The sequence below is a fragment of the Sebastes fasciatus genome, chromosome 19, assembly GCF_043250625.1.
Source record: "Sebastes fasciatus isolate fSebFas1 chromosome 19, fSebFas1.pri, whole genome shotgun sequence".
Lineage (NCBI taxonomy): Eukaryota > Metazoa > Chordata > Actinopteri > Perciformes > Sebastidae > Sebastes > Sebastes fasciatus.
In genome coordinates, this window is record NC_133813.1 from 7770101 (window position 1) to 7782478 (window position 12378).

Genomic DNA, 12378 nt, shown 5'->3' on the forward strand with positions numbered 1-12378 from the left:
TTTTTACAACAACCACTCTGAGTCAATCTGCAAGGACCCTCTGTGAGACCATTTTTATATTTTCAGGTGCTTATATGTCTAAAAAGATATTTTTGTTTGGGTTACTTGCGGCCAACAGCCATCTTTGTCAGCTGCTTTAGCCAGAAAAATCCTAATAGAGTTGCAAATAGGAAAGAACTGCTAGTTCTGGATGTATTTAGTATTAGTTAAAGAAATACTGCCATGAAATTGTTTACACACATTTATGACTTCCTCAGGATGAATTGTAAAAACTTTGGTGATCCTCTGACTTTTCTTCTAGCTCCATCATCAGGTCAAGTTTTCTCTTGATTCGTCCAGCACTTTGGTTTTATGAGCAAATACCTGCAAAGCTAATGGCATTCTGCCTAAGCTGTACTTTGTGTTTAGTGCTACAAAGCAAATGTCAGCATGCTCCCATTCTATATTTGTATATATAAGATGAACATGGTCAATATTATATACTCATCATCACAATCGCAACACAATCATGAGCCTGTTAGCAGGGTCCATCCATCCGTCTAGCCCAGGGGTCAGCAACCTTTACTATCAAAAGAGCCATTTTAGGCAAAAAAAGAAAAGAAAATCTGTCTGGAGCCACAAAACATTTGAGCATTGTGATGAAGGTAACACAGTTTATAGTCTAAGTATATAGTATATAAGTCTAATGCAGTGAGGGCCCAAGTGCAAATGTATGATGGAGTATTAGGGCCACATTGAGGGAAAAAACAATCTGAGATTTCAAGAATAAAGTCATAACTTAACGAGAAAAATAAGTCGCAATATTATCAGAATAAAGTCATAACTTAGGTTAGAAAAAAATAAAATAACACGTAAAATTACTTCTTTATAATATTCTGACTTTATTCTCATAGTGCTAACACTTTTTTTCTCTTAAACTTATGACTTTTTTCTCATAATATTACGACTTTTTTCTCATAAACTTCTGTCTTTATTCTCATAATATTTCGAATTTCTTCTCGTAAACCTATGACTTTATTCTAGTAATATTATGACTTTTTTCTCGAAATCTCCGATTTTTTTTTTTCCCTCAATGTGGCCCTAATACTCCGTCGTACCGTCATGCCATAGACCTACAACAATGATAAATAAAAATGAAAATCTAAACAAAAAACCATCGGGAGCCACAGGAGAGGGGCTAAAAAAACGAATATGGCTCCGGAGCCGAGGGTTGCGAATTTATTATGTGCAGTTGCATTTATTTCTCATGTATAACTCTTTTATTAGTATTTATACCAATTCTCTCTCCCCTTCTCTATCTCCATCTATGTTATGTTCCTCCTTCCTTCTCAGTCCACCTTATTCTTCTCCTCTGTAACCTTCTTATATCCTGACCATCCGTCTCCTCTCTCCCAATCCCCTCACATCACCTCTCCCTTTATCCTATACCCTATTTATTCTTTAACCTCGTCTCTCTTTTCCTCCTCTCCGTCTGTCTCACATTCATCTGCGTTCACAGGCAGGTTTCCAGCTTTTCAGTGTAACCAGATATGAATCCGAATTAAATTCCATTCTCAGAGAGAAACCTGAACTCCTGCTGCAGTCTGTATATATCCGTCAACACTGAACCAGCTGGATTAACACACAGAAAGCAAACTTAATCCTTCACTTGTATAATATTTCACATTACAAAATGGACTTAATGTTTATAGGTTTGTGTACTCAGCTGCTCTGTGTTTTTCTGCTCTGTGACGTTGGTGAAATTGAACGTCAAACTAAACCACAGCATGTTTTTGACTGAATATAGCTAATAAAAGCGGCAAAGCTGCTTGCAAATGATCAAAATAAGAAGACAAAAGAGCATATCTCGTGTGTTTATTTGAAGCTGTCAATCAAACACATCATGATGATGATAATTATAGTGACGTGTGTCACATTGAGATAGACGTTGGTCTGTGTTGGCCTTTTGCTGCTCTTTTGCTGCTCTTCGTTGTCATGGCAACACAGCTGTCCAGTTCTGGGGAGTAAAGAATCACACAATGCAGAACGGGGAAGTTTTGAACCAAAATCAAATCATCAACATGTCAGATTTAAGGAAACATATTGAGTTCAAGCTCAAGGATGAAAATAATAAATGAAGAGATAATATAAGTAAAGGATAATGCTTGCTCATTGCCCTAAAGGGGATTCTTTCACAACAATAACCCGCTAGCTGTACATTATCCCGCTTATTACACGGCTACTTACTGAAGAAATCAATATTTTGACACAAAAACAGTCCGCCAGAGTCCAACATCAGAGCTGCGCCCATAGCAACGGTCTGCTATACATAGCAACGGTCTGCTATACATAGCAACGGTCTGCTATACATAGCAACGGTCTGATATACATAGCAACGGTCTGCTATACATAGCAACAGTCTGTTATAGAGAAATTACAGACTGCAGAACGCCGTGATTGACCAATCAGAATTGAGTATTCAACACAGCCGTGTAATAATCATATTATAAACCCACATGTGACTGCAGCATGGCAAAAACACAAGATTTAATCCAACACACAGACACACACACACACACACACATGCACACACTCACCTGTTTATTTTAACCAGCGGGGGGTCTCGTCTTGCGACCTGAAAGCAGGTTTTCAAATGTCAGTATTGTGCTTTACGATTGCTTTATCAAGAAAATGTGACTTTGTGTGCTACAGACTATAGATACTAAGCATTTGTCATGGCTGCATATCTGTCATACCAACAGGATTTTATCATTATTTATATTTTATCACATAAATAAAACTGAGATTTACTCTTTAGAAACCAGAGAAATTGGGAATCCCCATTGGAAGTGAGACGTAAGTGAGACGTGAGCGGCGTGGTTGTGTTCTGTCATCCAATCTAGACACACATCGGTGATATTTGTGTGATTTAAACAGATGCAGATTATGCTTCATTAAATGCGACAAAAATAGAATTGAAGCATTTTTTTTTGTCAGTGTGGATTGATACATTTAAAACGCTTTCTATGCGGATTAGCCGTAAGAAAACAGAAAGTACAATGTGATTCCTCACTTCCTATCACACATAAAGCCCTTGTTATATGTGTCATTGCTGGCTTCTTCTATCTGTTACAGGTCTGACCTCATCTGAAAGAGGCGAAAACTGAAGAGGTTAGCGGGGAAGGGTCACACAGAGAGCTGGCTAAAACTGAAAATGCTTTTACATGAGAAAATGACCACATTACTACCGCACTGAAACACCTGAACAGCAGCAACAACAACAAAAAAACATTCTTCTTTATCCCATTTCAGCTGACAAACAAACAGTTGATGAGAGCCACCATGTTTCTGAGCAGCGGAACAGACAGTTTGGTTCTTCTGCTGAGTCTCTGCTGGTTAAACCTCTGTCCATCATCACCTAGACGGTCTCACTGTGTGGTTCTCGTTTACACATTTTTTGTGTTTCTGTTGCAGCCATATACTTGGTTTTGACCGAGTCTTGTTTGAACTTAGCCAACTTATTGTGGATGTAGACTTACTTGCCAACGCTTGCTCGATGGATGGATCATCATTTGCTGAGTTGTCAATGTTCACAAGGTCAACATTGTCACCCTGCCACTCTGGCTTTTCAGCCACACCTGCAATACAGAGTTCAAATTTCACTTTATTGTTGATTTGATGTTTGGTAAATTTAGCTGTTAACAATCTGGTGTATCAACATTAAAATGTCAATCTGCTCTACTTAGTGTTGATGTGCATATACAGTGTTGCTAGATTTGACTGGCGCCACGTTGCCCAATACCTGCATCTTGAGAACACTAAGCATTTTACCTTAACAACAATAGCCGTGTTTACTTTCACATATTTTTATGTGCATTTAAAGTATCGCATAAGAAAAGCTGTATGGAAACGGCTTTGATAAATTCCGATAATACTTCCTCAATTGCGCAAAAACGTTTTTACACTTGCTTGAAGTGGTTTTTGCCTCGAAATGGTAAATGGAAATGCCTTTGCCAAATAAATTCTGACATAGCGAACATTTAAATCACATGTCTTTGTCTCCGGGCAGCATGAAACATGGCCAATACTAGCTGACATGAAAGAACAATTAAAACTTCTCCAATTGAAACAAATTCCTGAAGAACTCGCTCCATTCTTTCTCTCGTAGACGGTTAAACAGCCAAGATGACATATTTTGTTTCTGTTTTGCAACCACTACTTCTTCTACTCTGATTACTGCCATGCATAAATCATAGCCAACCTCTAATGAAACTAGGCTGTAGCCGAGTTTATTCCCTCCAAACCAGTTGATGGAAAAGCACCTCATTCACATTTCTTAATTTACCGACATTTCAAAAATGCGCTAGACAATTGAACGGAAACAAAGCTAATGTAACATACATATTAGTAAGTGACGTTAGAAACAAATGTGTCCCCTCAGATCCTGATATGGTTTGTGGCTGAATACAAGTGTGAGAAGAAAAATAAAGCCCCTCCGCTCTTCTGTTTACCGAGAACAAAATCACAATGAAGGGATGCCATAGTTTAAGAAAAATTGTGAATAGTAAGAGAAAATAAATAAATCCTGTGTAAATTGATGTATTATTAATAAACTAACCTTACTTAACACAGTACCTTAGGGAAGTCATACTGATGGATGAATATTATATTTGTATCTTCACTATATAGAGCATTTAATATTTGATTATTTACCCCTTTGTGTAATGACAGGAAGGGTGGCTAAGCTCAGCAAGAGCACGACGACAATCAGAGTCTTCATCATTCTGGGAAAAAAAACACAAAAGTATGACATTTTACTCTTCTCTCTCATCCAAATGTCACAGTTAAACATGAAGTTTACATTTAAAATGCCAAATATTGTCCAGAATCCCACACAGGTACTGCATTTAGCATAAAAAATAATATGCTCAAATCATAACATGGCAGGACTCTTCATAATAATTCAGAAATCCATGTGATGCTATGATATAGTTTCATGTAAAGCATTTGTCCACTTAATAAACCCTGACACATTTCTTTTTTGTTGTTGTTGCAATTAGTAGTATACATCTACATATCATTTTAAATGTTTTATACTAATATAAGTCCTATGTTTTTCTATAAAAACCTTTTTTTCATTTAACAAAAGAACCCAAAGTTCTCAAATGTTAAATGTTGTCTAAATCCAGTAAATAGGATTATGAATCTGAGCAGAAATGTAATGCCATCTTTCAGTACTTTACACTTTTTGATACTCAGGCACGGACACATTTCAGTTGCTGCAAAAAAAGTACTGAGATTTACCCGTAGCCCTAATAAAAACAAATAAGAATAACTGCCAACTACTTCTATAGATCATGTGCAGTGTGTGAACTCACCTTCAGCAGCTTCTGCTCAAATCACCTGGATCACCCTCATCCACCTGCACTTTATATCCTATATCCTGATGCTCCCAGCCCTGTTTGTGTACAATAGCATCAGAGGTAACATAAGGTCAATACCCACAGGGTGTGTAACACACACAATAGCCCACGGAAGTTAGGTGTTTTTGAGGAGGACTTTGTTGTACTTTGTTCGTGTGCGTGTGTGTGTGTGTGTGTGTGTGTGTGTGTGTGTGTGTGTGCGTGTGTGTTTGTATATCTATCTTTGTGAGGACCAATCTGAGTTTAAGACCTTCAGAGTGAGGACATCTTCACCTCACGTTTTCAACACACGCACAAAATGGCCGTTCCTCTTGTAATGTTATTTGTTAATAGTTAATTATATATAATGGTGAACTACATTAACAAAATTCAGCTTTTTCCATGCTCTCAGATACATACTGATCATCTGTATAATAGCAGGTTTTATGGTTAAGCTTTACACATGACGCCTCCCTTGCATCAGGTCCAGCTGGATATACAGGATATACATTATCTTAATGGATTATGCATCATTACAATGAAGAGAACATTGTGTCTGGTACACCGCAGGAGGTCAAAAACAGCCCTAGTGGGAATTTATGCAACGTGAAAACAAAACTAACCGGATCAAATGTATACAGTGTAACAAATACGGTTGCAGTTCGTTATATGATTAGTTCAGGGAGATCGTGGCAGAATCTGGTTGGTTAACTAAGACTGAAACGCCCGTAGTCAGCTGATACCTAAACCTAACTATATAGTAGTTTGATGCCAAAAATATAGTGACGCCAACGGGCGTGACAATGCGGCAGTGTGTGGCGAGTTGGGGTGAGCATGTGTTGGATTAAAGATAGATTTGGTAATCTACTTCAAAAACATGTTTTGTTATATTTGGTGAAAGTCTCTTTACATCCTGACAGCAATCACTAAGTCAAATGCTCTGACAAAAAAAAGAAAACAAATCTGGTATCTGTGGCTGTTACAGGACTATAATAAACCGTTTCGCTCATTGTGATAATTTTGGGGGTGTGGCTTTGGAGGGAGGCCTGAATGTACGGCTGACAATCGGACTGTACAGTGTGAGCACATAAATCATGAGCTTTGGCTTTACATCGCAAACGATCTACTCGTACAGTAGGAGTAGGAAGTACACAACAACAATTCTAAAATCGTACAGTGTATTCCCAACTTTAGCTGAGTTCTCAGTGTTAAAGTCTTAATAAATAATAACAATAATGACTGAGGACGTTTTTTCCAAACAGTTTCCAAACTGTTGCTTATTTAGTCATGAATGTTCAATCTTTAATAGAAAAACGTTTTCCGCTGCTTCAAAGGTTCAATGTGTAAGATCTGGTCACAAGACTCCAAACAAATAGGCCAAACTGGCCTCTTCACATTCTGTTGATAATGTTAGTTAATTTTTTTAATGTTTTAAACTAAAATGTTGGCCAGATCTTACACTTCTTACACCTTTAAGCACTAAGCTACCAAGTGAACAAACCGTGGATGATTTCAAACAAACTATTTTGGTTATGACTTTCTTTATTTTTTTTATGTGACACACATTTTGAGACGTATTTTGTAAAGCACAGAAATACACAGATGCTGATGTTTATATCCTTTAATCAAAATACAGTCGCCGTAGTGGCATTACACACACTTTCATAATTACAAGAATATACTTCCATGTAATCTTTCCTGCCATCTTCACTACTTCAAAACTCAACTTACTGTGCCTTATTCAAACAGTCCTTTTTTATTTTGTTGTTATTATTTTCCTTACATCATCAGCAACAGTTCAGAGTACAGTAATCTTCAGGTTCAACTCCCTACAGCAGTTAGTGTGTGACTTGGGAGTGCCTTTCTCTCAAACAAAACTTTAACCTTTGATCTGAGAAGAATATACCTACTCATTATGTTCAAATGCCAATGGTTGGATGTGAGTGCTAAAACTAATCATTAGCACTTAGGATGTGAAAGTGAGGACATTTTGTTCGGTCTTTAATTTGTTGTGATTATATTAACTGTCCTGTAACAACCCCCTTTAAAAGTCAACATTTCCAAATTCCAACCCTGCTGTAGTGCTCTTGAACAAGACTTTGAATCCCGTCTTGTCCCGAGGAACTGAGAAATATATCATTAATCATTGTGTTTTTATTATGTTAGTTGAGTGAAAATGAACACTAACAGTCAAGATGTGAGAAGTGTTTACTAACATTTTAATGAAAGCTTCTCTTCTAATTTGATAAATACAAGACAACATTTTGATTATTGGCATAACTCTTTGGCATAACCATTAAGTAGTATATAAACTTTTTTGCATGTCTCAAAAAGGGCTTTCCAAATCAGATGTTAGCTTATAATTGCCATGCTTTTTGTCAACTGTGGATACCTGATCATCACAAATAAATTCTCAACGAGTGGAAACAAAGAAAAACTGCAAGTGGCAAAGCATTCTGTTTTTCAAATTTATTAACACAACACATTTTGACTGAGCTAAAAGGTGACTTAGCTGTCTATTTAGCCTTGTGGCCATTCGTTGGCGGGTATGGTGGAATGAGGAACTTCCACGACTCATTCCAACCTGAGAGCGACTTGACGGGCATCTTCTTTTTCAGACCACCAGGCGGGACTGAGAACTTCCAAGATTCTGCCCATTCCTCAAAGAACTTGTCTGCAGTTTTGTCCTGCATCTTTAAGTTCTTCACGGGAGCAGAGCCTCTCTTGGGACGTGGTTGGGTTTTACCCAACAGGTGGCCTCCTGCAGACTTCTTCTCTGATTGTTTCTCCTTCTCAATGTTAGAGTATAAATGCATCCTTGTTTTCATCTTGTTTTTTATAATCACCCAAGGGTCAATGGGTTCCATAGATGTAGTTTTGGCTTTAATCTGTGCACTGACCCCCTGCAGGAACCGATGGGAGCTTCCCCAAACCTTTAAAATCGCAGGGTTCTTGCTAAAGTTGGTGTTGATGTTGTTATGTATGTTCTTTCCTCTTGACCACATTACTGCATAGTGACATGAGTTAGGAGAGGACTCCACCCAGGGTTGCTCCATGTGGGGCATGGGGTTGGCGATTCTGAACGACTTTCCCCACTTAGATCCATGCCCATTTTCAGTGGTATGATGCTGCTGAGTATTGTTGCTAATGCTTTTCCCAGGTGTCCCTGAAGATCCATAATGACTCGGTTGATTGTTCAGAAGTGACCCAGCTTTCCATGAAGCGTTCCACTGTTTTTCAGGATATCTTTCCCTGAACATCTGGTTGTCAAAAGACCGGCTCATTTTAGCTTTGGCTCTCTGCAAGGAAATCTTCTCTCTCGGGGGTTGGATCTCCATTAACACATCCACCTCATGCTCTCTAGGCACTTGCTCAGTCATGTGCTCTGTGTGGAAGAAGGACGACCTCCAGGCTGCCCTCCACTGGGTAAATGAGGGTCTGTCATGGTGGAACTCGGTTTCTGAGACCATCCAGGCATCTTGCCAATCAGAACATGGCCTAGCATACCTCCTCTGTGCCCGTGAATTGTCAGGATGGTGGGAAGCCGCACTTGACCTTGCTTGGCTGGTCTGTGCCATACCATGCCCAGGTTCTGATTGGCGCTGGTGCCTCATGGACCTCCATGATTCTGCCCAACTGCGCTCCCCGGTTGGTCCATTCTTAGGGAGTTCCACAGGCGCAAAGTGGTTCTGGTCCCTCGCACGATCTACTCGGATTTGGGGCGTGGTGGGCCAATGCTGCTGCCAAGTTTCAGGCTCCTGATGCAGGGTCTGACAGTTGAATTTCCATGAGTCTTTCCATTCTGAGGCAGTGGGATTCATGTCGCGTCCCCTCTCAGATACCCTGAAAGGTCTCAAAGGGTCAGGTCTCATTCTTCTTCTCTCCATCCTCATTCTGTGTTTCAGTGTCTTCCAGGAGTCCCTCCATTCTGAGGCAGACAAGACATTTTCCAGGTATTTCAGATGAAGCAGTTGAGATTGGGTGAATTCTCTCTTTGGGTGATAGATCACGTTATGTTTCAGTTGCTCATAGCGTGAGTCTAACTTCTCTGATGTTGAATGATGTCCCTTTGAGTTGTTCTCCACCTTCTTAGCCTCCAAAGCAGTCTCCAACCTTGGTGGTGAGGCTTTCAGGATTTTCTCTATTTCTTCGCATGGTTTTGAGTTGTTTTTGGTCACCTGCCAAGACTTGGTCCACTCAGACAGTGCCTGAAATTCATTGTAGAGCTGCAAGTACTGATCTCTGTGCTTCTGCTCACAGGACACAAGCATGAATTTGTGGAGATGTGACTCTCTCTGCTGGCTGTGATCATCATAATTATCACTGTGATCTTGAGTCAGAGATGGATCAGAACTCTTTTGGTTGTTGTTGACGACCACCATGTTTGTTCTCCATGCATTGGCCCACTCTGGATTGGGAGATTTTTTAACTTGAGGCAACTTGGCTTTGTTGCAGCCATGGTGGTTGACAAGCCGCCAACATTCTTCCCACTTGGAGCTCATCTCTCTATCCTTATCCTGCTTTTTAGCAGTGGACTCATTCATTAGACCATCATTTGGATCATTAAAATGATCCTGCTGACTTGCTGGCTTGGTGGCTCTCCATGACTCGCTCCACTCTGATGAGCACAAGCATTCATTTCGGTGCTGAGTCTCCACCAGCATGGTGAAGAATCCAGATTTGGCGCCATTTTCTCCATTTCCTGCATCCTCCTTCTTTTTGTTTTTGTCAGCTTTTCTCCAGGACATCTGCCACTCCTCAATGGGAAGACTCAAGTCAAGCTCTTGTGATTCCAACACCTTGGAGTCAGGTTTCTTCCAGAGATGTAGGTTGCGAGGATCCAATAAGTTGGGGCCATTTAGCCAAGGCTGGCCTGCTTCAGAGTAAGGCTGCTGGGTGGCAAACATCCAGCACTCGCCCCAGTTTGATCTTTCGCCCTCTACAGGTAAAGGCAAGGATTTGTTGTACTTCCATGACTTCCCCCACACCATACCACAAGGTTGAGTCTGGGTGATAAACATGAGTGATTGTAGCCTTTTTGAACTCTTGTCCTGCCCCTTTTTGTCCTTGTAGTTGGAGGTTGGAGTGGAGAAGCCTCTGCTTTGTCCCCCTGGTCTGCCGAGTGGAGCTGAACCTTTGCCACGAGGAAGAGTAGGAGGAGCGTCGGGTAGCTTGCTCTTCCAGACATTGTCGTTGTCTATCTGATTGTCTGCAGGTTTAACTTTTCTCTCCACTCTTTTGAAGCCTCCCTGTCTGGCAGACAAACGACCTGCCCAGTCCTTATTAATACTGTGGAAAAAAAATACATAAGAAAAAAGGAAAAAATGCCTGCAGAAAATATGAGTGCATACAACAACATCTCTTAACAACAGATTGAAATGCGCTCTGGAAACTGTAAATCTTTAATGGTGACCATATTCTTGCACTATTTTTTCATGTATGTATTACATCAATATTACAGAAGGACGTATTGGTGATGCAGGTCCAAAATGATGGACCCACATCGCCATCTTATGGCCACGCCACTAACAGGGAAAAATATATTGTGGTCAGTCATGGCTTTCAGGAGCTAATATTGGTCACAATCTATAATAAGGTGGAGTTTGTCGGTTGGCTACAGTACGTTTGATGTATTCATATTCACAGAGGAAGTCCAAAGGCGTGATGACGGCAGTGTGTATGACTGTACTGTTTATATTTAGGCCTGTGGCGCCACTCTGTGCAGGGTGAGGTAATGTTACTGACTGACAGCACTTTAGTACTACCACACTGTTTATATGTACAATAAACTGGGACTGTTGCTGCCAGGTCAATAGACTAATAGTTGTGCAGAATACACTACTCCAACTTATGCAGATGCAATGTTACTTTACTGATATTTTACGGAAGTGAAAATATGAGTAAACCTATGCGAGTAAAAGTATAAACTGCTTATTACAAGTGTACTATAAAATGTATGTGATTTGGCATTTTCAACTTCAAATTGTTGAGGGGAAATTTAGTTTTACATTTTTTTTAACACATTTTGTTAATCATTTAGAAATCATCAAAAGTAGAAATCAGTTTGTAGATTGATTTACTACCTTCTAGACAGGTGGAATATGTATATTCCACCTGTCTTGAAGTTAGTAAATCAATCTACAAACTGATTTCTACTTTTAGAAAATGGTGTACAGTAGCTCCAATCTGAGCTTCCCTCCCTCAGTGTTCAGTGTCGACTGTAAAAAAAAAAATATGTGTCACTTTGTCCTGCTATTCATTACACCCCTCAGCTGCCAAAGCTATCCAAAGGGTTGTGACACATAATCCATTCTAGTACATGTACGTAGCTCATGTCTTAGCTCTGGGTTCAACTGCTAACCTTTCGGTATGCGGATGGATCAAATTTCCTTCCCAATACCTTCATTTTCACCTCTTTGAATGCAAGAATTGTATTTGTTAGCAAAATAAAAGTGATCTCAGAGATACTTGCATTCATATATGACAATTAAATAAAATTTTGGGCGGAGGAAACAAAAACATTTATGACAACCTGTTGTCATTCATTAACCTCTCCTGTAATGTCAGAATCAGCAATTCCCTCCCTGTCCAGCAGTAGTCCACAGTGTCCCATTTCCTTCACCACCTCCCCAGCAAGTACGTGAACAAGTACAAGTGTCTAGAGCAACAGCCCATTTGCCCTCTTTGGCTGAGCTCTTTGGCTCTTTTTTTATCATAGCATATGAGATGCTTTTCAGTTTTACAGCCTATTGTGACTTGTTGCCTTTTGGGAAAGTGTTTGTTCAGTGTTCGTACAGTGTGATACAGAAGTGTTTTTACCAAAGTTGCCAAAATGTTACCTCAGTCCACAGCAGGAGGATTGTATCTGTCTTTTGCACTAGGCTACTGACGTAGTAAAGATTGTCAGTGTGCAGTGTGCACTTTTTTTCTTTTACTGACTGATGTAGATTCTGTTGCCTTTAAAGTTGATAAAGATAATAAGTACAGATATTTGTGT

The 12378-nt window shown here is 39.7% G+C and overlaps 1 protein-coding gene and 1 long non-coding RNA gene across 2 annotated transcripts in view; both read right to left on the reverse strand.

Moving 5' to 3' along the window:
• spina (spindlin a) overlaps positions 1 to 12378 on the reverse strand; it is a 391527-nt gene that overhangs the window by 340047 nt on the left and 39102 nt on the right. The window lies entirely within an intron of this gene.
• Positions 3517 to 5496, reverse strand: LOC141757112 (uncharacterized). Its single transcript, XR_012591588.1, has 3 exons — positions 5358 to 5496; positions 4693 to 4763; positions 3517 to 3617 (listed from the first exon to the last, which is right to left on the reverse strand). It is a non-coding gene; the product is annotated as an uncharacterized LOC141757112 (long non-coding RNA).